The sequence below is a fragment of the Conger conger genome, chromosome 7 (assembly GCF_963514075.1).
Source record: "Conger conger chromosome 7, fConCon1.1, whole genome shotgun sequence".
NCBI lineage: Eukaryota > Metazoa > Chordata > Actinopteri > Anguilliformes > Congridae > Conger > Conger conger.
This window is the reverse complement of record NC_083766.1, coordinates 56,312,385-56,338,744: the sequence shown is the minus strand read 5'-3', so window position 1 is coordinate 56,338,744 and position 26,360 is coordinate 56,312,385. Positions and strand designations below refer to the sequence as shown.

Genomic DNA, 26,360 nt, shown 5'->3' with positions numbered 1-26,360 from the left:
ATTTTCTACTTAAAAAAGATTTTTATAAGGCTAAATCGCTTATTAAGGCAGGCTTTGTTTTGCAGAGCATACCATGCGATACTAATACTCTGAACAATGATACAATGTGATTTCTCTTCAATTACAATGACATGATATGATTAATAGCAATTAATCGCTACACATTAGCTGCAATGTGAATGTGACCCCATTGACACTCAACAGGTCAATGAAATAACAAACAGAATAACTTTCAAAGTTTGTTAACAGTTTATTAACACTTACTAACAGTTTATTAACACTTACTAACAGTTTATTAACAGTGCCTCATTGTGACTAAATAAAGGTTTGCCCTCTAAATGAACGATTCATTGTGACATGAATCGATCCATACGTCACATTGATCCAGCTGTATTATGATCTTTGCATAGCGATGCTTTGATGTTTCAGTACAGTACAGTAGAGACAATGGAGAACACCACTGCTGAGCATACAATCAACTTACATTTAGATTCCGGAGTATATTTAAACCGTCTTTGACCCTGTAAACGTCTGACACTCAAGAAACATTTTGTCTGACGAACAATAGTCTGATCAAGATACAACATTAAACCGCATGCATTTCAAAGAGGATTTTGATGTCTGAAAACGATATCACAACCATGCCAAAGCATATTATAATTAACCTACTTATATCCAGTGTAGACAAGGCTGCATATGCCAATGGGCATACTACAGTACAGTACTACTCAGACAAAGAAAATCCGCTTTAATCCTGTCCTTGGTAAAACAATGGCGGAATCACCCTCTCCCCCATCTTCTCTAACCCCATCTACTTATGTTCAAAGCCACACATGCTTTCCATCCAACGGACGGTTATTTATTAGGAGAGATTAATTAAAGATACACAGTCATTTCCTTGGGGGAGAGGATGGATCATTGAATAGGAAAACAAAAGGGCCTTGTTTACGACAGAAGATCCCCTCCACCACCCCCACCCCCCTTCAGATCCCTGACAATGAGAGGGGCAGTAGGGGGGGTTTGTGGGTGTCAGAACCCTATAACGAGTCACGGCGTTCAAACAAGGTCAAGCGATGAATGTGCCAGTTATTACCGTGCGTCTGTGTGTGTGTGTGCATTGCAGTGTAAAGCGAGGTGCAAAAATGTGGGCACACCTGGTTTAAATGTCTGTCACAATTAATCTGTGTCATTGAATGCAAACCAGAACTCTAAAGTTAAACATGAGAGCTTTCTGCAAATATTAAAGCAAGTTTTATTTTTATTTTTTACTGTTCAGAAATGATAAAAGAAGGGCACAAGGCACCTTTATAGTTGCCTGAGGAGGAGTTACAAAGTACTAAGTGACAGGGCTCCCAAACTTTTGCACAGGGCCTTTTTCCTTTTGCTATCTTGAAACTGTAAAAAAAAAAATTCAAAAAGAAAACTTTAACGTAGTACCATTAGAGGTCAGGTTTTCTTCTGTTCACTTATATATACATTTTTACAATTAATGACCAGGGGTGCCAAAACACACTATCCCGTGTGCAAAAATGGCATCCCAGGCAAGCATTAAATAATAGCGTAGTGGTTAAGGTATATGACTGCGACCCGCAAGGTCGTTGGTTTCGATCCTTGGTGTAGCCACAATAAGATCCACACAGCCGTTGGGCCCTTGAGCAAGGCCCTTAACCCTGCATTGCTCCAGGGGAGGACTGTCTCCTGCTCACTCTAATCAAGTGCTCTGGATAAGAGCATCTGCCAAATGGCATTAATGTAATAACATTTCTATCAATACTCGTTTCCTGACTTTTAACGACTGCTCATATACTGCTTTATAAGCCCTGGGCCTCCCCATTCTCATCTGAACAGAGCCTTCCCAGGGGCAGCAGTGTAGCGCCATGACGTGGAGACTGGGCAGGTGCAGCTCCTCTGAGGCTGCAGGCTCCATTCCAGAGTGTGGCACTGCCCTCGCATCCTTAAGCAAGGCACTTAACCTGAAGTGCTTCAATAAATATCCACCTGAGTAATGGGATTGTATGTAAAAACATAAGCTCTAAGTCGCATAGGATAAGAGCATCTGTTTAATGCGGGCGCATAATGGAGAAATGGAATGCTCTTCAAAGCCCGCTCAAGGAACTGCAGTAAAGCCATTACGTGGCTAATTAGGTAATATTGTGATCATTTCCAGACTTTTAAGCACAACGACGCTACGATGGTGGACGAGGGCGGTGAATAGGGCCCTAACAAGCGTCTGCAGGTCTGGTTCTGATTGCTCACCCATTATCCACACCGGTCTTTGTGAAAGCTATTAAGGCAAGGCAATGAGGCGCATGTGAAATCTCAGGTCGGTCTCACAAGGAGTGCGCCGTGGTGCATTCGCCTTGCGCGGGTCACAGTACGCGGCCGTGTCTTCACCCACTGAGCAACGGCTGTAATAAACATCACGTTGATGTTTTTGCGGTTAATAATACAAAAAAAACGTTTCAATATTTGATTTCACTGCGACTCAGATTTACACCGAACGGACTTTCAAAGAAGGCCCGAGTGTTTAAATTATTGAATATGTCTGGGATAAAAAGCAGCTGCGCCGCATTCAACTACTTATATTGCCCAAGTTTACAATAAAATCTGGTGTATGGCCTTTCTGATACTGCCCGGTCATACGTCATGTCACTTCCTGTTCATAAGTCATTTCCTGTTCCTGTCCTTTCCCCCCCCCCCCCCCGGAGGTGCGCGAGACCACGAAAGAGCGAGGCGAGCGAACGTTTCCAGCGTTTCCCAAAAGCAGCCCATCCCAGCTCCCGTGTGCTGACAGGACGCTGTGTCCCGTTATTGAGTGTAGCCAGTGGAAACAGCGCAGATGTTCAATATCAGAACAACAACAACAACAACAACGACACGCCGGCCCCTTCGCCTTTCCTGGACTCTGACGTGAGCAGGTATGCCGCAGGTGCCAGGCGCACACAGCCCGTACGCAAGCGGAGGGAAGCTGCAAGGCCGGCGATAGTTGAAATGCGATCCGCGGCGTGGATCTCCAGACAGTCTGTCCACGGTCTGGCAGCAGCCCCAGCGCGAGCATCTGGTAGAACAAATGGTTCTTGTGTTTTGCAATAAATAAATAAATGAATAAATGAATAAGTAATAACGAGGAAAAGGCAGCTTGTGTCAATAAAGTGTGATTCAATCCTTCCACTGTATCGGGAAACAAAAAACAAAGCGGGGAAAGAAAAAAAACCGACATCACAGAATCACGAATATGGATCCTAATTTTTAATGAATGCTTAGCAAAGCAGCTACGCTAACTGCTAACTGCCGTCTTCTTACTGGCTTTTGGATCGTGGCGTCTCTGAAATCAACATTAACATACCTTATCAGCAAACGCAACAGAACTGAAAAAAAATAAGGCAGTAATAAAATACCATGCATTTTTACCATGCATTTTCTAAACAGTATAGAAAAGATATTTTGTAATAATATATATATTTTCTCCTTTGTTGTCAATTGATTTGCATGAAAACAAAACTGTCCATACATTGGACAGGAATACTTCCTCCTATGACTGCACTGCACTGGAAGTCTGTAAATTGGGCGGGATGAACATATGATACACACACCTGAGGTTTGGTCACTTAAGGCTTGCCGTTGTGGGGATTACGCCCAGGGTCCATCTAAATTGTATCGTGACAAATGTTGTGCTATAGGAAATACATTTAATTTGACTGTATACAGAAAAACATGTACACATGTAACATACGGGCAGATAGAGGTTTCAGAAAGCAAGTGGTTCATTGTCCTTAGCCCTAGTCTTGGCTGGTGTTCTTTGTTTGTTCAGCACTTAAATAATCAACCAAATCACTCAGTCACAGTGACATCGCCTCTCCTGGATTCTTGGGTCTGAACCGGCTGCTGAATTCAAGGTCAAAACTAAAACCGTACGACCCCTTGGTTCTCCGAGGCAGCCAAGACTTAGTGTTTTTCGATAAAAAATAAGTCCAGATAAAGAAATAAATCCCCCTTGAGATATATATTTTTTTCAGTCTCAGGAGGGGCTGGCCTTTCCCCCACAGACAGAACCATGTCCACACTCAAGAGGAGGGCTTTGTTGAGGACAGGGATGTCAAACTAGATTCCCAGGGGTATTGTCGTAGTGTCCACAGGATTTTTTGGTTTCTGCTATCAATTAAGGCCTGGAGAACAAGGTGTGTGGGCTCCTTAGCCAATAAATTATTTGAATGAACCACTGTTGCTGAGAACAACCCGAAAACAAACATTGCAGACACCTGGACAGCTGGAGTTTGAAACCTGGTCCAGGAAATGATGTCATGGTATACAGCCATTCACCACCCTGCGATAAAATCCAGCTGTGTCAGCTTGCAAATAGAGCTGGTTAAGCTGGTCATAGGCTGGTCTAGCAGGGTATGAGCTGGTCAACCAGTTAGCGCTGGTAGCTTGTCAGATCAAACCATAGCTTCAGCTGGTCAAACCATGTCCAGCTGGGAGCTGGTCTCAACTGGTCAACCAGCTACCAGATATTTCAAAACCTAGCTAGCTTTTTTTCCAGCAGGGCAGAGCAATGCTTTCACACACTGGCACTTTTTTGGGAGAGAGTTCTGTACGTGCCCCATAGTGTACATTAAAATGTTAGCGAATTATGCTTTCAGCAACACAATGCTTGTTATAGTAGTTATAGTAGTCTTTTCCCCTCTGCAATACAAGTCATTAACCAACTTGGGAGACAGTCAGTCTTTTGATCCCGGAAAATTATGCTATTTCAAATTATTATTCTTTTTTATGTCAAATGCGTGGTGTTTGATGCTTCTCTTTCTGCCAGAATTTCCATTTCATGCTCGGGATTTTCTGACTGCTTCAGGGTCAGCAGAAGCCTTGAAAACAATTTTGACTTTGAAATGAGTGGGAGCCCTGCATCTAATTATGCTATTTATACACACCATAATGGCCTAATGCCAGAGATGAGGCATCAGCGCAAACAGCTGCATATCATACATTGGCACACACACACGTACACAAACACACACATATACCCACACAAACACACGTACACACACACATACACTCACACACACACACACACACACACACAGATATACCCACACACACACACGTACACACACATGTACACACACACACACAGATATACCCACACACACACACGTACACACACATGTACACACACACACACAGATATACCCACACAAACACACGTACACACACACATACACTCACACACACACACACACACACACACACAGATATACCCACACACACACACGTACACACACATGTACACACACACACACAGATATACCCACACAAACACACGTACACACACACATACACTCACACACACACACACACACACACACACACATAGATATACCCACACAAACACACATACACACACACGTACACACATGCACACACACAGATATACCCACACAAACACACGTACACACACAGGCACACACACACACACACACATACACTCACACACACACACACACACACACACAGATACACACACGTACGTACGTACACACACACACACACACACACACACACAGATATACCCACACAAAAACACGTACACACACATACACTCACACACATACACGTACACACACAGACACTCACACACACACATACAGATACACACACACGTACACACACACACACCATGTCTACTCAAGCAACAGGTTATTAAACTCATGCAGCATAAGCCACGCAGACTAAATGTGGATCGCTGGGACACACTGTGTGTGCATGTGTGCGTGTGTGTGTGTGTGTGTGTGTATATGTGTGAACTTGTGTGGAAATAAACAGCTATTTTGACATTTACACATATTGAAAGGTATCATGTATTTGCACTGCAAATGTATCTCGGCTCAACAACCAGTAAAGCAGCATTGGTACATAATAAGTAAATAAACAAATAAATACAAATTCTGCAGTTCCTCTGAAATCACTCAGGAATTACATTGTTGCAAAGGTTTGAACTTTAATCTGGCTCCTTTAACAGCAGCGTGCAGTCCTGAAGCTATTGTCAGAGCTGGTTCAAAGTGACAAGTGCAATACACTGCATCTGATAGGAATGAAAACCTACACTTTAGTACGAGCACAATGCACATCTTCAAAAGACGTTATTTTTAACAACTGTGCAAGTTCGCCCATGTTTTGACAGCCCTGTCTGCCTAAGTAAATCATATGCTGCTTATTTTGACCTAAAAGCAGATTCAATCAGAGCCATAATTGCTGATTCGAGTGCTGAAGGCAAATATACCTGCTTTAATATGCAGTAAAAGTTAGATTTTCTTATTTAGGCTTACTTTATTCAGGAAAGATCATTCAAACGAATTGCTTTCAATGCCCTTTTCTGTTTATTCAAGCTTTTGCAATTATAATGAGATTTTATTTCTCAGAGATAAAAATACGCACATAGTATTTTCTTTTCTTATGTGGAGATTAATTTGTTGCGTTTCATTTGTTTGACGCGCGCTTCCTCCGGGTCCCCTTGTTGTTCCCGCCGTGCTTTTTGCCGCGCGCTCCGGTGCCAGCGCTGGAAGCCGGGGCCTCTCCTTTGGCCCTCAAAGTGAAGTTGGATTATAGACCGTTGGCAGTGGGAATTACTCCGGCCGGCTCGGACGGTAAGGTCTTACCGGGGAGGCGACACGTCCTACGGCATCAGCCGCCTTCTTTCACGCAGAAACGGCAGCTGGGGGTTTACCGAACAGCGTTGGCCTGACCTTGAGTTCTCCTTGACAGATGTTTCACGGATACGCACGTCCGACCACGCCGTGCTGATTGTGATGACAGTCTGCAAAACGCTCTACGGCATTGAAATGCACCTCGGCGCAGCTACGCTAAACGGGCTGATTCTAGCCGAGGATTTCCCCCCGAACCTGAAGTGAGTCCCTTTCAAAGGTGGAGAGCCCAGGGGTCAGAAAGTTAAAGTCCTGCCGTGTGTTTCTGCCATTCATGAACTCAACCAGCTGATGTCGCTCATTAGTTCTACCTCCCACGTGGCTGAGGAAGCAAATCCAGGCGGTCGGAACACAATACTGGGGAGGACTTTTACTTTCTTTCTGAACCTGGAGTCTGATGCTAATGAGGCAACACGTACAGCAATCCAAATCTAGCACTGAACAGGTGGGTGTCAAACTATCTGTCGATTATTCTAAGTGCAACACGCCCTAAGCAAGCACTTCCAAGGCAAACAAAGTAACAGTTGAACAAGGAAACGGCGTGATAATCGGATGACATCATGTTATGCCATGCAGTCAGCCCAAACCTGGTGTACATATGCTGTTGTGAGGAGTCTACATACTGTCAGTCACCCTCCAGGACACAGGAAAAGGCCTTACCTATAACACGAGAGAGAGAGAGAGAGAGAGAGAGAGAGAATGAAGATTACGTTGTGATGTAATACAAGCTCATTCAGTTCACATTAAACAAATGCACTTGATCTAGGGTTACTGCAGGAACAGATTTCAGCAAAGGTTGTTTTTAATCAGTTCACCTCAATATGATTGTACGACCGTTCCCCCTCACCCCTTCTAATTAAAATCCCGCCACTACCCCCCTACCCCCCTACGCCCAACCCCCTTCACATCAACCCGATAAACCCGTTCCATAATGAATTAAAAGAGAATTAATTTCAATGATCACTTCCTGGCCCTAAGAGAGGCGGTTTATTAATAAATGAAGGCTCTCTCAATAGCCGGCCCCTTGTCGCTTTCAAGGAGAAAGGTCACATTTAAATTTCACAGTCGTTTCTCCGCGTCCGCCCTCCGATCCGGGGGCGGCGCAGCTTTGAAGACTTAACGCAGCTGCCGGCTGATTAAGAGCGATGCACGCAGCTCGCTGGCGGCCCGACGGTCGCTACGGCGACGGCGTTACCGCCGTTAGCGCGCTCGAGCCGAGAGTCGCCGCGGCGACGGCTACGCTGAGCCGGCTGCGTTACCGCGCGTTCCCTCCGGAGCCCTTTCGAATGAAAAATAATAAACAGCGGCGGGGGGGTGGTTTCGAAGCCCTGAGCGCCACTTGGTGGGTTTATACTGTAGCCGAGGTGCTTCGCCGAGAGGTTCCCGGCTCAACGTCCTGGGTTTGGTGTCTCGCACTGTTCTGCTCAAAGGCAAAGGCACACGGTGGCAAATACATTTACTGGGGGGGGGGGGGGGTAGGTGCATTTGAATTTGTGTTTGGATTTGTGACATGTGAGTATGTCTGTCGTGTTCTACGGGAGGTTCCCAGGTCCAGTTGAAATCCAAGTTGAGTGGGTTCACTGTCCCAGTTTGGTAATGGCTCGCAAATGCAAGGGAAATGCACAAGGTGACAAATGCGAGCACTGAATTTAACCACATTTGCATTTGTATTTGCATTTGTTACTCCACACATCTCTGTCATGTTCTGCTGTTCTGGTTTTGTTGCCATTACCTGCCAGAGGACAAATGCTAACCAGTGTAACACATTAAAGTAAATTTCACGAACGTTTATGTTAAATACTGCACACCATCCCTTTGAAATGAACTGAATAAAGGAAAGGTGCAGGCAGTTAAAATTCAATTAAATTCAAATTTTATTTGTGAAGCGCTTTTTACAGAAGACTGTCACAAAGACGCTTTACAGAAGGGCAAAAAAGGGAACACCAAGCCCGAACCCCAAAATAGCGAGCAAAATTGTGCCAGCTAAGCAAATAACCAATACAAATTCAGAGACACGAGTGAGCCCCACCTCTGGTGTTTACAGGAGGAAAAACGGCCCTGTTCCACTGGTGTTATGTGTACCACTGAGACCATGTTACAGTGAGCCTGTTCCACTGGTGTTCTGTGTACCACTGAGGCCATGTTACAGTGAGCCTGTTCCACTGGTGTTATGTGTACCACAGAGGCCATGTTACAGTGAGCCTGTTCCACTGGTGTTATGTGTACCACTGAGACCATGTCACAGTGAGCCTGTTCCACTGGTGTTATGTGTACCACTGAGACCATGTCACAGTGAGCCTGTTCCACTGGTGTTCTGTGTACCACTGAGGCCATGTTACAGTGAGCCTGTTCCACTGGTGTTATGTGTACCACTGAGGCCATGTTACAGTGAGCCTGTTCCACTGGTGTTATGTGTACCACTGAGGCCATGTTACAGTGAGCCTGTTCCACTGGTGTTATGTGTACCACTGAGGCCATGTTACAGTGAGCCTGTTCCACTGGTGTTATGTGTACCACTGAGGCCATGTTACAGTGAGCCTGTTCCACTGGTGTTATGTGTACCACTGAGGCCATGTTACAGTGAGCCTGTTCCACTGGTGTTATGTGTACCACTGAGACCATGTCACAGTGAGCCTGTTCCACTGGTGTTATGTGTACCACTGAGGCCATGTTACAGTGAGCCTGTTCCACTGGTGTTATGTGTACCACTGAGGCCATGTTACAGTGAGCCTGTTCCACTGGTGTTATGTGTACCACTGAGACCATGTCACAGTGAGCCTGTTCCACTGGTGTTATGTGTACCACTGAGGCCATGTTACAGTGAGCCTGTTCCACTGGTATTCTGTGTACCACTGAGACCATGTCACAGTGAGCCTGTTCCACTGGTGTTCTGTGTACCACTGAGACCATGTCACAGTGAGCCTGTTCCACTGGTGTTCTGTGTACCACTGAGGCCATGTTACAGTGAGCCTGTTCCACTGGTGTTATGTGTACCACTGAGGCCATGTTACAGTGAGCCTGTTCCACTGGTGTTCTGTGTACCACTGAGACCATGTCACAGTGAGCCTGTTCCACTGGTGTTATGTGTACCACTGAGGCCATGTCACAGTGAGCCTGTTCCACTGGTGTTATGTGTACCACTGAGACCATGTCACAGTGAGCCTGTTCCACTGGTGTTATGTGTACCACTGAGGCCATGTCACAGTGAGCCTGTTCCACTGGTGTTATGTGTACCACTGAGGCCATGTTACAGTGAGCCTGTTCCACTGGTGTTCTGTGTACCACTGAGACCATGTTACAGTGAGCCTGTTCCACTGGTGTTCTGTGTACCACTGAGACCATGTTACAGTGAGCCTGTTCCACTGGTGTTATGTGTACCACTGAGGCCATGTCACAGTGAGCCTGTTCCACTGGTGTTATGTGTACCACTGAGGCCATGTCACAGTGAGCCTGTTCCACTGGTGTTCTGTGTACCACTGAGGCCATGTTACAGTGAGCCTGTTCCACTGGTGTTATGTGTACCACTGAGACCATGTCACAGTGAGCCTGTTCCACTGGTGTTATGTGTACCACTGAGACCATGTCACAGTGAGCCTGTTCCACTGGTGTTATGTGTACCACTGAGGCCATGTTACAGTGAGCCTGTTCCACTGGTGTTATGTGTACCACTGAGCCATGTCACAGTGAGCCTGTTCCACTGGTGTTATGTGTACCACAGAGACCATGTTACAGTGAGCCTGTTCCACTGGTGTTCTGTGTACCACTGAGGCCATGTTACAGTGAGCCTGTTCCACTGGTGTTATGTGTACCACTGAGCCATGTCACAGTGAGCCTGTTCCACTGGTGTTATGTGTACCACTGAGACCATGTCACAGTGAGCCTGTTCCACTGGTGTTATGTGTACCACTGAGGCCATGTCACAGTGAGCCTGTTCCACTGGTGTTATGTGTACCACTGAGACCATGTTACAGTGAGCCTGTTCCACTGGTGTTATGTGTACCACTGAGACCATGTCACAGTGAGCCTGTTCCACTGGTGTTATGTGTACCACTGAGGCCATGTTACAGTGAGCCTGTTCCACTGGTGTTATGTGTACCACTGAGCCATGTCACAGTGAGCCTGTTCCACTGGTGTTATGTGTACCACAGAGACCATGTTACAGTGAGCCTGTTCCACTGGTGTTCTGTGTACCACTGAGGCCATGTTACAGTGAGCCTGTTCCACTGGTGTTATGTGTACCACTGAGCCATGTCACAGTGAGCCTGTTCCACTGGTGTTATGTGTACCACTGAGGCCATGTTACAGTGAGCCTGTTCCACTGGTGTTATGTGTACCACTGAGACCATGTCACAGTGAGCCTGTTCCACTGGTGTTATGTGTACCACTGAGACCATGTTACAGTGAGCCTGTTCCACTGGTGTTATGTGTACCACTGAGGCCATGTTACAGTGAGCCTGTTCCACTGGTGTTATGTGTACCACTGAGGCCATGTTACAGTGAGCCTGTTCCACTGGTGTTATGTGTACCCCCCCCCCCCCCCCCCCCCCGCCCCCTATCTAATCTGTATCATCAACCACAAGGGCATTTCTCCCCCACCCTCCACCCCCTCACACACACATAAACATGCACACACACACACACACGTCTATGACGGGCATGAGAGAGGTCTAGTTTAAAAGCTTAATGATATCAACACTCCCCGGCCCTGCGTTTCAGACAGGCCTGTAAGTGAGGGTCTGAAACTAAATAATTCCCTCCTTGGCAAATAAAATTGCTTTTCCATTAGTCTTGCAGGTACTTCATTTCATGACTTCTTACCCCTAATTTGATTTGCGATCGATTGGCGCGAGAACGCGTGCCAACAACAACGAAGACGGCGCCAAAATGGACCGGCCTGGAGCGGAGAAGAGACCCGGCCCCTTTATATTCAAACGGACGCTTTTTAAAGCACGCTACATACTAATGCGCTGACGTCTGAGAAAGCCCGCTCGCGGAATGCAGAAGCGATAAAATAAACGCCACAGAAGAGACTCTGAGACAATAATTAACTCTGACGTTTGACATCACCCCCAAAACACAGATATATCGCTGCCAAGAGCTGCTACCGACTTAAAAACGGCTCTCTGTGTAAACCGAGCTATCTGCCGCGAGTGCGGGAGGCGTTATCTCCCCAACAAAGTTGAATGTCGCTATTCATCACGAAAGAAGCACTCTGTTCTTGCGACAGTGGGAATGTCTCCCCAGAGTGGTAATCTTTCCCCAGTCAAAACGCTCCTTCTTGACACTTTCTTCTGCAGCAGAAACATTTAGATGTCATTTCCACCAAGGGGATCATCCCCCAGTAACCATTTTCTGCTGCAGTTCAAACACAGCGTACCGACCGGCAAACGTTCCCCGCTTTCCCCCCCGTTCAGCCTTTTCCGTATTCCCAGGACGACTCTCTCGTATTTGATTCAATTTACTCCAAAAAAAAGAAACATTTTATTTGTCAAGCGTGGCTCCTACTAGGAAGTCAACCCCAGGAAAGCGAGGCAGAGCTTGCTAATAATTGAAAATGTGTTTGGTTATCGCATTTCCTTGATATGTTAGTTTCGGAAAGGTTGTGTCAAAGTTGCACGGGGACAGTGGTGGTATTTCCCTGGCTGATAAAACCCACTGCTGCTGGAAAACATATTTAAAACGTCAGGTGTGGATACTGTGCTCCTGTAACAGCACAGTTTATTATCAGTTTTAAAAAGTTTGGTTTGGGGACTCATTATCTGCATGTAGTGATAACGGAAACCAGTACTGTATCTGTAACTATTTTTCCCTTCTCAGACGAGATTATTTTCGATTTATATATGAATCGCATTCTAATTGACTATCCCCAAACTGAGACGAGCAACAGAAACCAATGAAATTAGCCAAGAAATATGAGGCTCCAGGTGATCGCTTGCTTACAAGGGAATGGTATCTTCAGCACACAGCACAAAAAAATAATAAATAAATATAATAAAGTAACTCCAGATAAAGCTAATGAGGTCGGTTCTAACATCAGGGGGCTTTTTTCAGAAGATTGAGTTGCCGCAGCCTCTGCAGATAACAGGCTGAGAGGCCCCGGGTTTCTATGAGAACATCCACAGCTGAGAGGGAGATGCATTGAAGCCGTTATTGCCTCGCCTATTCTAATTACTTCTGGTTGTTCGGCGACCTTCTCTCCAAATCCGCCGCTAATTGGATCCGCCCGCGGCGGGCTCGGAAGTTTCTGGAGCCCCTCCAGCGGAGAATTTGGGCCGGAATCTCTCCGTTCCACGTAGCCCTCCTTCCTCCGGCTAAAGGCTGCTACGGCGTATAGCGTTTTCTCGCAGGACGGCTCGTTACCGCCTCCGCGGCCTCAGATGTGCCGCTCAAGCTGTGAGGGTTTACGGCGGCGCGGGTTTACGGCGGCGCGGGTTCCCGCGACGTCGCTCAGAAACCGGCGACTTTTTATTATTTATTACGTATTTATTATTATTTATGAAACGACGCGCATTCAACCCAACTGGGTGCTGATCCTACACGAGGTATAAAAAGAGTGAGATCAAAGACAACCCAATGACAAGCCCTCATTAAGTGCTTTTGGCATTAATGAATCTACAGTAAATAATGGATCCAAAAAGCTTCTCTCGAAAGCAGGTTGTTTTTCTCAAGTTTTTCCCCTATACATCATTGGCCGGTTTTCTGTGATTCGGGCCTATTGCTTGTTTCATTGCGCGTCATTGGCTCTGTTATGTTCCCATGTGATCCAACCTGTTGAGCCAGGTTAGCGAAATATGATCGATGACAACCGTAGTTAGTTTTTTTAGTAAGCAGGGGATCTTGCTCAAAAACATTCATGCAAAAAAAGAGAAAGCATAATGTTCAGCCGATTTTTAAATGAGAACAATGTTGGGGCACATCTCAAGATAGTTAAGAAGGCGTACTGTACATTGTGAGGTATGCAAGCACTGAATCCTATTTCCACAAACCTGGCAAACCGAACATAACACTGAATAAAATTAGCTTGAACCAAGCAGATTTAACATAAGAAACAAAAAGCACTGGGCCGTTTGGCCTCCCAGGCACAAAACAATGTCTCTCTCTCTTAGCCTCCTCATTTCACTGGTTTTAAGGGCAGGATTGAAAGAATGCCCCTAGGAATAGTCAAAATGAAGAATTGCCAAAATAAGTGTATTACAAAAAGCTCCATAGGAGTACTCTTAAACAGGCAACAAACTGTAACATACTGCAAATGCCAAAAAATAAATCTTCCATGAATCGTTGATTCACTGTGATTTGTATCGCTCTTAAAAGTGAGATCATTTTACAGCTGTCTAGCGTGTGCATCGAGTAGCTACATCAGCAAATAATTACATTTGCAATACCTCATAAGAAAAATGTTCAGTCTGTCTGTCTGTCTGTGTCTGTCTGTCTGTCTGTGTCTGTCTGTGGCAGTGAAGTCACCATTATGATCCAGAGTCGTATCTGTCTCTATCTCAATGAGAGCTCTAGCTAACAGGAAGATACTGTCAGCTTCAATCATCCGCTGAAGAAATGAAAGCCGACTATTAGGTCATTTGATGACCCCTTCTGCCCACTTCACTCATTCTGCCTTTTCATCTGTTCTTTTTATCTGCTTTCTCCCTCCCTTTCTCTACCTCCCACCCATATCCCCCTCTCTCTCACACTCTTTTTCTACCTCTCTCACCCATATCCCCCTCCCTCTCCCACTCTTTTTCTACCTCTCACACTCTTTTTCTACCTCTCTCACCAATACCCCCCTCTATCCCACTCTTTTTCTACCTCTCTCACCCATACCCCCCTCTATCCCACTCTTTTTCTACCTCTCTCACCCATACCCCCTCTCTCCGACTCTTTTTCTACCTCTCTCACCCATACCCCCCTCTCTCTCTCCCTCTCACTCCCTCTCCTCCTTACTTCCTTCTATATACTCCTATATCTCCCTTGCTCCCTCCCTCTCGCCTCCTCATTATCTACCCCTCTCTCCCCCTCCCCTGCTTACTTCCCTCTATCTCCCTCCCTCACGGATGACTGTGCTGGTTATGGAGTAGGCTGTAACCTGGGGTCAGGGCAGCGTTGACCTCGACACACCGCAGCGCGTCGGTAACCGATCGTTAATTACACCGTCACGCCCATCGGAACACGCGCCCGCCACGGCCTTCACTCCCCAGAACCGCACATAAAGACATAAACAAATAACGAAATAAAACACAAACGCCTAATCAGTTACAGCTCCGCACCCTGGGATGCACACGCCTTTCAATTCCGCCGATAAAGATCCAACCCCCGGCCTCAGCTTTTATTGACAGGGTCTTCTTTTAAAAAATACTGGCAGACCTTATCTGCTCTGAAGGCCTGGCAGGAGAGGATGTTTTTCTTAAACCCCCCCCCCCCCCCCCATCATCATTTCAGGTCAGGCAGTTTGGTTAAACAGCCACGAGGGCTTTTCACCAACCTTCCGGCCCCGGCTCTGCCCGTTAGCCTTGTCCTCGTTAGCCCGCGCGGCTAAAGCCGGAGGAAGCGACTCGGGAGGCTAAACGGGCGATGTAGAAAAAAATAAAAACGGGAAAAATAAAGAAGGAAAGGGAATAAAAAGCCGGCTGTCGGCGGGCCGTAAACCACCGTGACACGAGCGCGATGCATCACAATGGAAACTGAAATTCGATACATAACTAAAGGGCTCGTGGTCCCACAGCACCTTGACAACATCCAGCAGCACGGTGTTTGATGTAACGTTCTCCCCCGAATCGCACTCTGCAACACAATCCATAATGTTCCCGGGCTCAGAGTGAAAGTAATAAAAATTCAACAAGCCTTATTTATAAAGTTTTACTTCAACTTTAGCCACTTGTTCAACATCTGTAACCCAGGGCCCAACATTTTTTTAACAAAAGTAGAACTGTTCTCGTAACGGCCGGGAAAGTCATAACATCAGCATACGATTGTAGTGTAATTTTTCTAATCAATGAACCGTCTCTCGCAGCTTTCTTTAAGAGCAATGGTAACTACAGTAAAACATTTTTTAAAGTTTCATCAATGACAAATGCTACAGGCCCCAATTTTTTTTTTTTTTAAGTGAAATCCGTGCCGTCAGCATTTTCCCAGCCCAGTTTCCCTATAGTTTCCCTAAGCCTGGGATGGCAGGAAATTAATGTAAACGCTAAACTTAGGAAAAATAAAAAAAATAAAAAAATATTCCTCACGGCACATTAGCGGGATTACCGCCTCGCGGAGGAACAGCACAATGAAACAGAACACGGTAAGCCGCGGAACAATTAAAGCAGAATAAACACGGTAAAGATGTCCGTTCGAGTGGAACGCGGTCGACACAAAGGCCCGCGCTCAACGCGCCAGCGAATGGCGGTATTGATAAGAGGCGCCAGGGGTAGCGGAAATAATGAAGCGTATCTGTCCCTGATCGATTCGGCTTCGTTAATTGGGTCGAGCGTAGCACGGCCGATAGGGGCCGGCTTTGTGGAGAGGGGCCGCCGCTCTGCGGGAAGCCGCGGGCCACCCGTCGAGGCGGGAGTCCCTTCGGACGAGGGAATCTCCCCGGATGCGTCCCGATACCGGAGGAACAGGGATCTTCCTTTCCCGTGTCCTCCCCTCAGACTTCCAGGTAGGAGACGACTGAAGGAAAGGAGGATAGACTGTTTGAGTATTTTGAGCGTACGCCTTCCGAACCGCAGTCCAGCGCCAGTATTAGGGTTATATCAGGGGCTGCTGACCGAGTCATTAAAGATATACTTCTCATGACCTCAGAGAAGGCCAGCGTAGAATTTGAATAACAATAATATGGCCTGGATGCTATCGATATCATTCCTTGGTATGTCTACATACAGACCGTAGTCAAAGTGTGATGAAGTTAGACGAGGTGTGAGGTGTATATTCTTGTATTTGAAGTATTCGGTCCAGGGTTGATGCAGTGTTGGATACTATAGACCAGGGGTGTCAAACAAAAGCCCCAGGGGGCCCCAGTGCCTGTGGGGATTAGTAGTTTATTTTCCATTAGCCGGCTATCAAGGCCTACAGAAGGTGTGTGGATTTTGTACTCAAGCAATGACTGAAATGACACACTGGGGCTGACACACCCGAAAAATCATTCAGGAGACACTGCGGACCTCCAGGACTGGATTTTTACACCTGAACTCCAGACAATAGCTAAATGACATGCTTACTGTTGATAGAGTTCATGGCTTGTCGTTAATGGGTCTAATATATAATTATGTATTCTTACATTCTCACGTCCTTGAAATTTCACCAACAAATAAATTAAATTGGCAAAAAAAGAGATCTATTTTAAATCACAGTTTGTCGAGTTTGATTCTGTTATCACTGAATTCAGAAACACTGAAGCTTCTGCAAAGAAAAAAAGGCACTTTCAAGTTAAGGAAAATCGATGTCTGAATCTATAAAAGAGTCATAAAGAGTCATTTTGAAAAAAGAAACGTGGCCCCAAACCTGAACCGCGAACATTCTGCCTGCGATAGCACACCATTGAAATGTTCGTTCAGACACTGGTCAGCGTGGAAGCTTTTAGCCTCTATCTCAATGAGTGCACCAGCAAACAGCTAGATACTGTCAGCTTCAATCATCTGCTGAAGAAATGGAAGCTTGACTAGCTGGTCACTTGATGGCTGCCATCTGTCCACCTCTCTCTCTCTCGCTCTCTCTAGCTCTCTCTCTGTTTCCTCCGCTCTCATGCCTTCTCCACCCTCTCTCCTCCATCTCCTCTCTCACACTCACACACTCTTGCTTTCTCTCCTGCCTCTCCTCTCTCGTACCTTCTCTCCTCCATCTCCTCTCTCACACTCACACACTCTTGCTTTCTCTCCTGCCTCTCCTCTCTCGTACTCTCTTTCTCCCTCCCTCTCTCCCTCCCTCCTGTGCACACTCAGGCATTTCACTGCATCTCTCAGCATGCATTTCTCTCTATCTCTCTCTCTCTCTCTCTCTCTCTCTGTCTCTCTCTCCCCGCCCTCGACAGTCTAAATGAGTCTCTCCAGGCACATGAAGGTGAGGCAGGGTGATCCCACCCCTGTCCCCTCATTCCCCCCTCTCCCCAAACTTTTGACAAACTCAAAACGCTGTCAGAAATCAAGCGGTAATCTGCGCTCCATAACAAATTGATTCTTAATAGACTTTCTCTGCAGGGTCTTGAGTTTTTTTCCCCCCTCGATGACAGCTTGATTAGACGGGCTCGAATGAGAGATGAGCACTCATGAATAAATTGATATTAATGACGATCATCTTACAGGCACGATCTTTGATAATGTCGAAATTGTTTACTTTTCCAGAGCAGTTTTGAAGACTGAGGGAAAAAGCGAATTTCTGCAACTCAGACGAGAATCCACAGGAAGTGAACGGTCTCGCCAGAACCGTGCGTGCTGGAGGATAATTATTTAATCAAACTAAACAAGAGTTTAAGGGACAAGATATCATTCAGGGATCGTCACGGATGGTGCAGTGGGTAGCACTGCAGCCTCACAGCAAGGAGGTCCTGGGTTCGAATCCCGGTCGGCCTCTCTGTGTGTAGTTTGCATGTTCTCCCCGTGTTCGTGTGGGTTTCCTCGCACAGTCCAAAGACATGCAGGTTAGGCTGATTGGAGAGTCTAAATTGCCCATGGGTATGAGTGTATGAGTGTATGAGTGTATGAGTGTATGGGTGTATGAGTGTGTGAATGAATGGTGTGCCCTGCGATGGACTGGCGACCTGTATTCCTGCCTTTCACCCCAATGTATGCTGGGATAGGCTCCAGCCCCCCTGCGACCCTGTTCAGGATAAGCGGGTTAAGATAATGGATGGATGGATGGATATCACTCAGTTTATGGCTTAGCTTTTCTGTTCTCCAGAAGCAGGGCATTTTATTAAGCATGTGTTTAAAGGTCACATTTTAAACCTACACAGCACGGCTGAAATCAGCGCAACTAAGCGTTTCATTTCCACACGCCTGTTCTGCGCAACTGAACAAATGTTACAAATCTGCCGCTTGTCTTCAGAGTATTGAACACAGTCCAATAAAAACAGCATCGAAGCAGCATGCTCATTTTTCCGACGGTCTAGGAACGGGCGAAGAAACAGATGCTCGTAACCAAAGTCTCGAACGTTAAGCTCTCTTCTGTCGTCCTGACCTTGAGAGCAGTCACCAAATTTTGCTTTCCTTCGAAAAAAAAAATTGGCATCTCCAAACTCACACAAATTTGGAACATCCGATTCTAAAACCACGTACAAGCTCACCCTGGGGAGTGAACGCCGTTTGTAGTTCTCCTCCGAAACACACGGCTGCCACACTGCGCCTTCACACTGCGCTCGCAGGGCTTGGCTGGAGGAGACCCATTCATACCTGCATGCGGAGAGCTAGCCACGGCTGCCCGGACGGCCAGCAGTAGTCACACGAGCAATGAACAATGCTGTGCCTCTACTGACTGCATCCTTCTATCCTGCCCATTTCCCTTAGCGACGGGAAGCCAATTATGTGCGGCTCCTGTGGGGCCGCTGGCCAATCAGCACAGGCCGGATTCGATCCGAGACTCATGCCAATCGAGTTACCCAGCAGCGAGTAAACACAATGTTTCTCTTGATATTGTCAATATCAAATAGATATTTGAAGGGAAAAAAAATAATAACCTAATGTACTACTGTCCCTATTCGCATGGCTACTACTCCTGAGATTGTGAAGCCGGGCATTTTTCCACGTTGTTGCAAATTCCTGTCTGTCTGCTCGAAGCTGGCCATTATGAATGGAACATTTTAAAATTAATGTATGTATAATTCAGAATATGTATTCATAATTCACATGTTCTGAGTTCTTAAGTTCACCGGCGCTCCCTGTTTGCGGGGCTGGCTGCTGCACTTTAAATTCTGCTCATACCGCAGAGCTCTTCCGCACTCCAGTCCCACAGAAAGCCGTGTAATTGCTTTATTGCAAATGCACCTGTACTCTTAATAAATGTAATCTCTTCAAAAAAAAACATTTATTTTCAGAAGTTTTAAAGATTTCTCGCAAGGCGGTGTTGCACGCATTGACAATACAGAGAGGCAGACTTTTTTGGGGGGAGGATCGGGGGGTACTTTGAGAACACGGCCATAGGTACGCACAGTTGGACGGTTTTGGGTGTGTGTGCCTCCTTTTAATCAAGGCTCTCACATCACATGTGTGTGTGTGTGTGTATGTGTGTGGGTGTGCGCGCCGGTACAGAGGGAGGGATGGAGAGGGGGAGAGAGAGGGAGAGAGAGAGAAGGGGAGAGAGAGACAGAGAGAGATAGGGGGAGAGAGAGACAGAGAGAGAGGGGGAGAGAGACAGAGAGAGGGAGAGAGAGAGAGGGGGAGAGAGACAGAGAGAGGGAGAGAGCGAGAAGGGGAGAGAGACAGAGAGAGAGAGGGGGAGAGAGAGACACAGAGAGAGAGGGGGAGAGAGGGAGAGAGAGAGAAGAGGAGAGAGAGGGAGAGAGAGAGAAGGGGAGAGAGAGACAGAGAGAGAGGGGGGAGAGAGGGAGAGAGAGGGAGAGAGAGACAGAGAGAGAGAGGGAGAGAGAGACAGAGAGAGAGGGGGAGAGAGGGAGAGAGGGAGAGAGAGGGAGAGACAGAGAGCGAGGCCTTACAAAGGCCTTACAAGGAGTTGAGTACACAATTAATTTCAGGTGCTTACTCTCGTTTCCGTGGAGACTGAGCCCACACCTGCCGACGGGTTTTTGAGGGTATGCGCCCCCCCTCCCCCCCAGAAACTCCATTTTAGGCGCAGAGTTTCACCTGTTAACACTCACCGCCATCTTTCTGTGCCACGGCAGAAAGCGCTGAGTCACCGTGTTCATGTACCGAAATAAAGTTTAAAAGTGAACAGGGTCAAGGGCGATGAGGAAGAGAAGCCCAACCGCGCGAGGAAGCCGGAGTCCAAAATAAGAGCGCGGGCGTATGAGCGACCCGATATAGCCCGTTCATTTATCACAGCGTACACGCACTCGCCGGGTTCACAACAAACAGACCACAACACCCCGCAACCGCAGAGCCAGACCGAGACACGGCGGAAACAGAGCGCAGGACGTAGTGTTCCCCAAACTCCAATAAATGCCCATTTCCTCCCGCGCATATTAGCCCCGCTTTTTCCTCGGGTTTTAACTCGGAGTCCGTTAACCGCCGGCGGAAGACGGATGACGGAGGGTTTCCGTTCGAGGAGTATCGGAAAGTCATCCTTACGTTGTCAAAGGCAGGCTTTAATTCCGGCCTTAAATTGCCCACTTGTGGTCTCGCAGTCCCCCGCGCAGTTTCCTGGGGGAAGTTGAAGCGCTTTCATGAAGAAAGAGTCCACCGTTACTCTCACAGCTCGACTGTTCTTGTCTTTTTGTAGAAGTAGTGTTCTCTTCAGAGTGAACAGCCCCAGCCCGCAGTGACTGGAGCTCGCCGGCCGTGCAGGGCCCTGGACGGAGGAGGCGGGCGGTTTACCTCCGCTGTTGATTTATTTTGTTTTTCCCGGGATGCGGCGATATCCCATTTCGATGCCGGCGCGCGCGGGATTGATGGGCTCCCATCATGCACCTTGACAGAGAGATTTAGGGCTGTTGATCAGAGCTTCTGAAGGGGGGGGGGGGTCCTCAGAGGCTGGTTCACAGGCTCGGAGAGCTCGGTGATAAATTACCCCGGGGGGGGCAGGTACGGGGGCGATGGGGCTCAGAGGGCCGGGTGTTTATACCCCCCGAAAATACGGCCTCCTGAGGGCCATGCCGTTTCATTGGCTCTGAGGGCCAGCCTGACAGAAGGGCCCCTGAGCGTTTTAAATGTGCGTATCTTAAAGGCCCACACGCATATTTTTTTGTGTTTTCAAGCTTTGATATAATCCTGGAGCTTTCCATTCGTGTTCCATACTGATCCAAGTAAAACAATTACAATTTTAGTCAAAGTACGCAAATTTAACTAATCTAAATGCTATTTTGCCAAGCTGTTGTATGTAAAATGATTCCCCACGTGGCATAACGGAGGTTTTTGCATAATTATGGGATGACGTTGCTAAATGTTAACACAGAGCTGACCACAGGAGGCAGAGGGGGAGAGGAACAGGCCTCTGGGGGACAGAGTTAGGGGGTTTTTAAAAAACCTACATCACGGCTCTTTGCCAATGTTTTGCGGGTGTTTTAAATACTCAAACCAGGAAGAGAACATTGATGCGTGTGGGTCTAGTGATGGTCTTTCATTTAGAGTTCTAATAATATGAAATGAAGTCATGGAAGAAGGCCATTACACCCTAATAACTGCTCCAGGGGCCTTACCCCTGTTCTCTCCCTCTCCCTCTCTCCCTCTCTCTCTCCCTCTCTCCCTCTCTCTCTCTCTCTCTGTCTCTCTCCCTCTCTCCCTCTCTCCCCTCTCTCTCTCTCTCTCTCTCTCTCTGTCTCTCTCCCTCTCCCTCTCTCTCGCTCCCTCCCTCTCCCTCTCCCTTTCTCTCTCCCTCTCTCCCTCTCTCCCTCTCTCTCTGTCTCTCTCCACACTCGCAACTGTTCTCTCTGGCATCTCTCCCAGCGTGTTCTCAATGGACCTCCCCTTAGTAATGTAAAGAATTCATACAAATACTCAGCAGATTGTGTCACCATAACAGAATTTTCCTGCACGTTTTTTGTTTTCTCTATCTCTCACATCCAAACTCACTCACACACACACAGACACACACACACACACACACACAATTCCAACTCATAAACGTCCCCCCAATACAGCGTGACTTCCATGACAGTGAATTCCATCCACGCCGCTCACCGCAGTAATTGAAGCTTACTTTGCCTCGGTTCTCTACCACAAATAACTAACCCTGTATCTTCCATTACCCCCAGTAACCCTGCCAGTAACCGTCGGCCTGTTATGTGCACTTAACCCCCGAGTCAAACCGCTGATTTAATTTCTCGGAGCTTGGAGCCCCCCCACACCACGCGAAGCTGACACAGACCCGTCTCAATAAGCCAGGACAGCGGGGCTATTTCGTCAGCTTAACCGGGAGAGAGCGAGGGGCGTGACAGGCTTCAATTCCAGGGAGTGCCGAGCTGAATCAACCTTCTGAACCGGGTTCGGTGTCACCTCCGCCGAACGTGGACGGGATCGAGCTCCGCGGCGTCGGGAGTTATTCGCCACGCGGCGGACCGAATCCGGACGCTCCCCGGCTAACGGAGGGGGACACGAGAGGACTGAGAGAGGAGCCCCGAATCCACGCCCTCCGTTCTGAGGAAACGGCCGGTTTCCGTCCAGCTGGACCGTCGCGAGCTCCGGCCGCTCTTAAGAGGAACTTCATGCTTTATTCATCGCTCCGCCGCGCCAATCCATCTTCCCCGAGCTTCCTCTCCGGCCCGTTCCCACATCCGGACAGGTCAGAGGAAGGCCGTCTCCGGCTACTCTCCGTCCACACCCGATCCGCTGCGTCAGCTGCTTCTGCTCTTACGGGTTGTTTCAGGGTAATGGAACTGTCCGGAACACGCAGTTATCCACCGCATGGCTCTCAGCTCACGTGTAACCGCAAAGAGTAGCTGCCTCTGCATAATGACAAAGTGTGTGTGAGTGTGTGTGTGTGTGGGGGGGTTTTACCTAGTTTTTACTAGTTTACCTATCTTACAGGGGACCATGGTGTCATTACACATCCACCAAGAGGGGACATTTCCTAGGTGCTTTAAATGAGCAAATCATGTTAAAATGATGAGTTGACTGTGTGTGTGTGTGCGTGTGTGAGTGTGTGTCTGTTTGTATTTGTGTATGTGTCAAGGTGGCAGGCAGCAGAAACACCTGAGCGCGATATCTATCGCCTTGTTTTAACATCCACATGCACCGCATACACCCGTTGTAACTACCAGCGTTAACGTAGTAGATGCACATTGTTATAACGCTGTGGAAACCAGACTATGCGTCTAACATCAACAATCAAACTGTGTGTGCGCTTGCATCAGCAGGGTCTAGTCTCCCAGCGTAGTTCAACATAACAGGTCATCTGAACAGGGTTTCCTGATTAAGAGGTCGGAGCTCGGGGGCCACCTGGGCGAGCAGGTAGCCACGGAAACGCGATCGTTCCCGGGCGAGCGCCGCCAGGCGTTCATCGACCCGCCGCCGCGTCCCCCCGCCGCCTCCTGCCACTCCCCGCCGTACGGCCGATCGATCGGCGCCCCGCACGCCAGCGCTTTCCCCGGCCGGAGCGGCGCTCAACACGCCGGACGCGCGTCCGATTGCTCGCGGAAACCCATCCGCTGTCGCTTTTGGGTTTTTTTTTTTTTTTTCATGGTTGCATGGTTACAGCGCATTCCAGAATGTGGACTAATAAGCCAATCGGATTCAACTACATACATACTGTATTCACCTCACACGTAGGCGGGAAGAAGGAGAGAGCAAGGTAGATGATGCAACTGGCACAATGAAGCCCTGGACCCACAATGAGTGGAAATGTGTTGCCAAACACACTCTACTGTAGGGACTACAACTTCCACATTCCCACAGGAAAATTCTGCGACGTCCACCACGAATGACGTCTAACTTGGTTCAGCCAATCCCGTAATGGCGGGAGCAATAAACTGTCCCGTATAAGAGCAAGACACGTTCTTGGGATCTCTCTTCTGCTTTTTCTCTCTCTTCTGCTTCTTCTGTTCTTCTGCTTCTTCTCTTCGACGCACCCCTTTTGGCCAGTCGCTTCAGCTCATCTGCTCCGAGACTCGGACAGAGGCTGAATGCTGCACAGCGCACTACCAGGCCTACGGACACACCCAGTTACCTCGCGGTAACTTCGTGGCCTATAGCGAGTGGAAACTGGTGTACGCGGAACGCTACATCAGTTTACTCCTGCAAAGCTCACAACAACGAAACAGCAACGAACTTTTACACCTGGAAAAGGACCAGCGGATCAGACGACAACGCGCTGCTAAGACTGGAACACCCCAGCCTGCGCATCTCTCCCGGACACCATTCACAGCACCATCGCCGCTTCTACAAGGACAGCATGTCTTTTGGATCCAGCAATGCGTATGGACTCAGTAAGAAAACAAACATTCAGGCATAGCCAGTGTTTAGTTTAGTCTTAACTGTTTTTGTGAATCTGTGTTTCAATATTTACCATCCAACCATTGTAATGTGTTTGGTTAGCTACATATATATGTACGTGAATTGATTCGCCGTCTTTTGCGCATATATAGAGTAAAACTACGCAAGTAGTCCCTTCTCACAGCTAACTCTAACTCATTACCACACCCAGAACTCTAGCGACACGCGCGCTTGCGCGCGCCACACACACGCACACACACATACCAAACTAAATTTCCTTACTAACTTCCCGTTAGTTTATCTGTTATGTGTTTGTATGTTTGTTTAATAAATATATTTTATTAAACCCCGGTGTCCGTTTTGGAATCGCATAGACATGAGAGCCGAGTTAAAGCAGTCTTTCGAAGAACTTCCAACCTTCAGGTTATCGGTATGTTCAATCATTAATATTGGTTATTTTAATTAATTGAAATACTATATTTGTGGTTGGATATTTCTGATAACAGTAATTTTATGAGACTGATTACTTTTCGCAGTTATACTGCAACACAACGTTTAACTGGCGCCCCGGTTTCGTAGAGAGTAAAATCCCTGCGTTATTTGGCGGCCCGTGCAAGGACCCTACATAATTTGGAGTCCCGTGCGAGGACCCCTACATATTTTGGTGCCCCATGTGAGGAAGACTAGCTTTGGCTCAAATTTCATGTCTTGTGACTTCATAACGAATTCCCCATCCTAATTTGGAGCTCTGCGTGAGAAAGACGAGCTTTGGCTCATGTCACGTGCCTCCAGAACGAATTCTCGGCATTCTTTCTCAGCTAAATTGCCACCAGTGCAATCTTTTGAAAATACCGCTAGATGTCACCCTTGTACCATTTTTGAAAGCCTGCATGAGCCGCTTTCTCAATATACTGCCCCCTCGTGTAACATTGTGGCATTACATTCGTAATCTTACACGGTAGTTTGTTGATTGGCATTTACCTTCCGGTATAATACGTATTATCAATAATAGTATTATTAGCCGCACTGTATTATTAATTATAATTACTTGGTCAAAGTAATTTTAATAATTAATTGAATTTTACATTTAAATCCAAATTTAATTGTAATTTCAACCAATCACATTCTGGTATTTAGGATTAATGTGATCAGCATCACAGTTCCTATTTTACGGTCTGAATATCCGCCATATGTTTGTTCATTTTGCTGTTGTTGCATTGCAGTACCGCTAGTGCAACTCGAGTCCCTGTGTGATGCTATAGCTACCTTGTACTATAGTTATAGAGAATATTCAAAGAGCGTTTTAAATTCTTTATCCTTCATCACAACTTGTATGTTGGATTGTGATATTGGGAAACAATTCATTGCCAACTGTTAGGAGCTCAAGGCCCTTGTCAAATTGTTAACTTCAAGAGTACCCTCTTAAGTTACTGATTTTAGCTTTTAGCTTTATTTGGCTTGAGATATGGAACCCATATCTATTGATGAGTACCTTTCCTTTTTAGCCCAAGGTTTAGCACCTGGCTACATAGCTTTCCTGAATCAGATGAACCTCACTGATTGTAGGAAAGAAATGTTCTCATTAATCAACGAGAAAGGTCACTCCCCCAACCATTCAAAAGACCCAATTCTAAGTTGTCTGGTCTTGAAT

The 26,360-nt window shown here is 47.0% G+C and overlaps 1 protein-coding gene across 3 annotated transcripts in view; it reads right to left on the bottom strand.

The window, feature by feature from the left end:
- LOC133134118 (cell adhesion molecule 2-like) overlaps positions 1-26,360 on the bottom strand; it is a 416,600-nt gene that overhangs the window by 259,677 nt on the left and 130,563 nt on the right. The gene's annotated exons all lie outside the window — the stretch shown is intronic.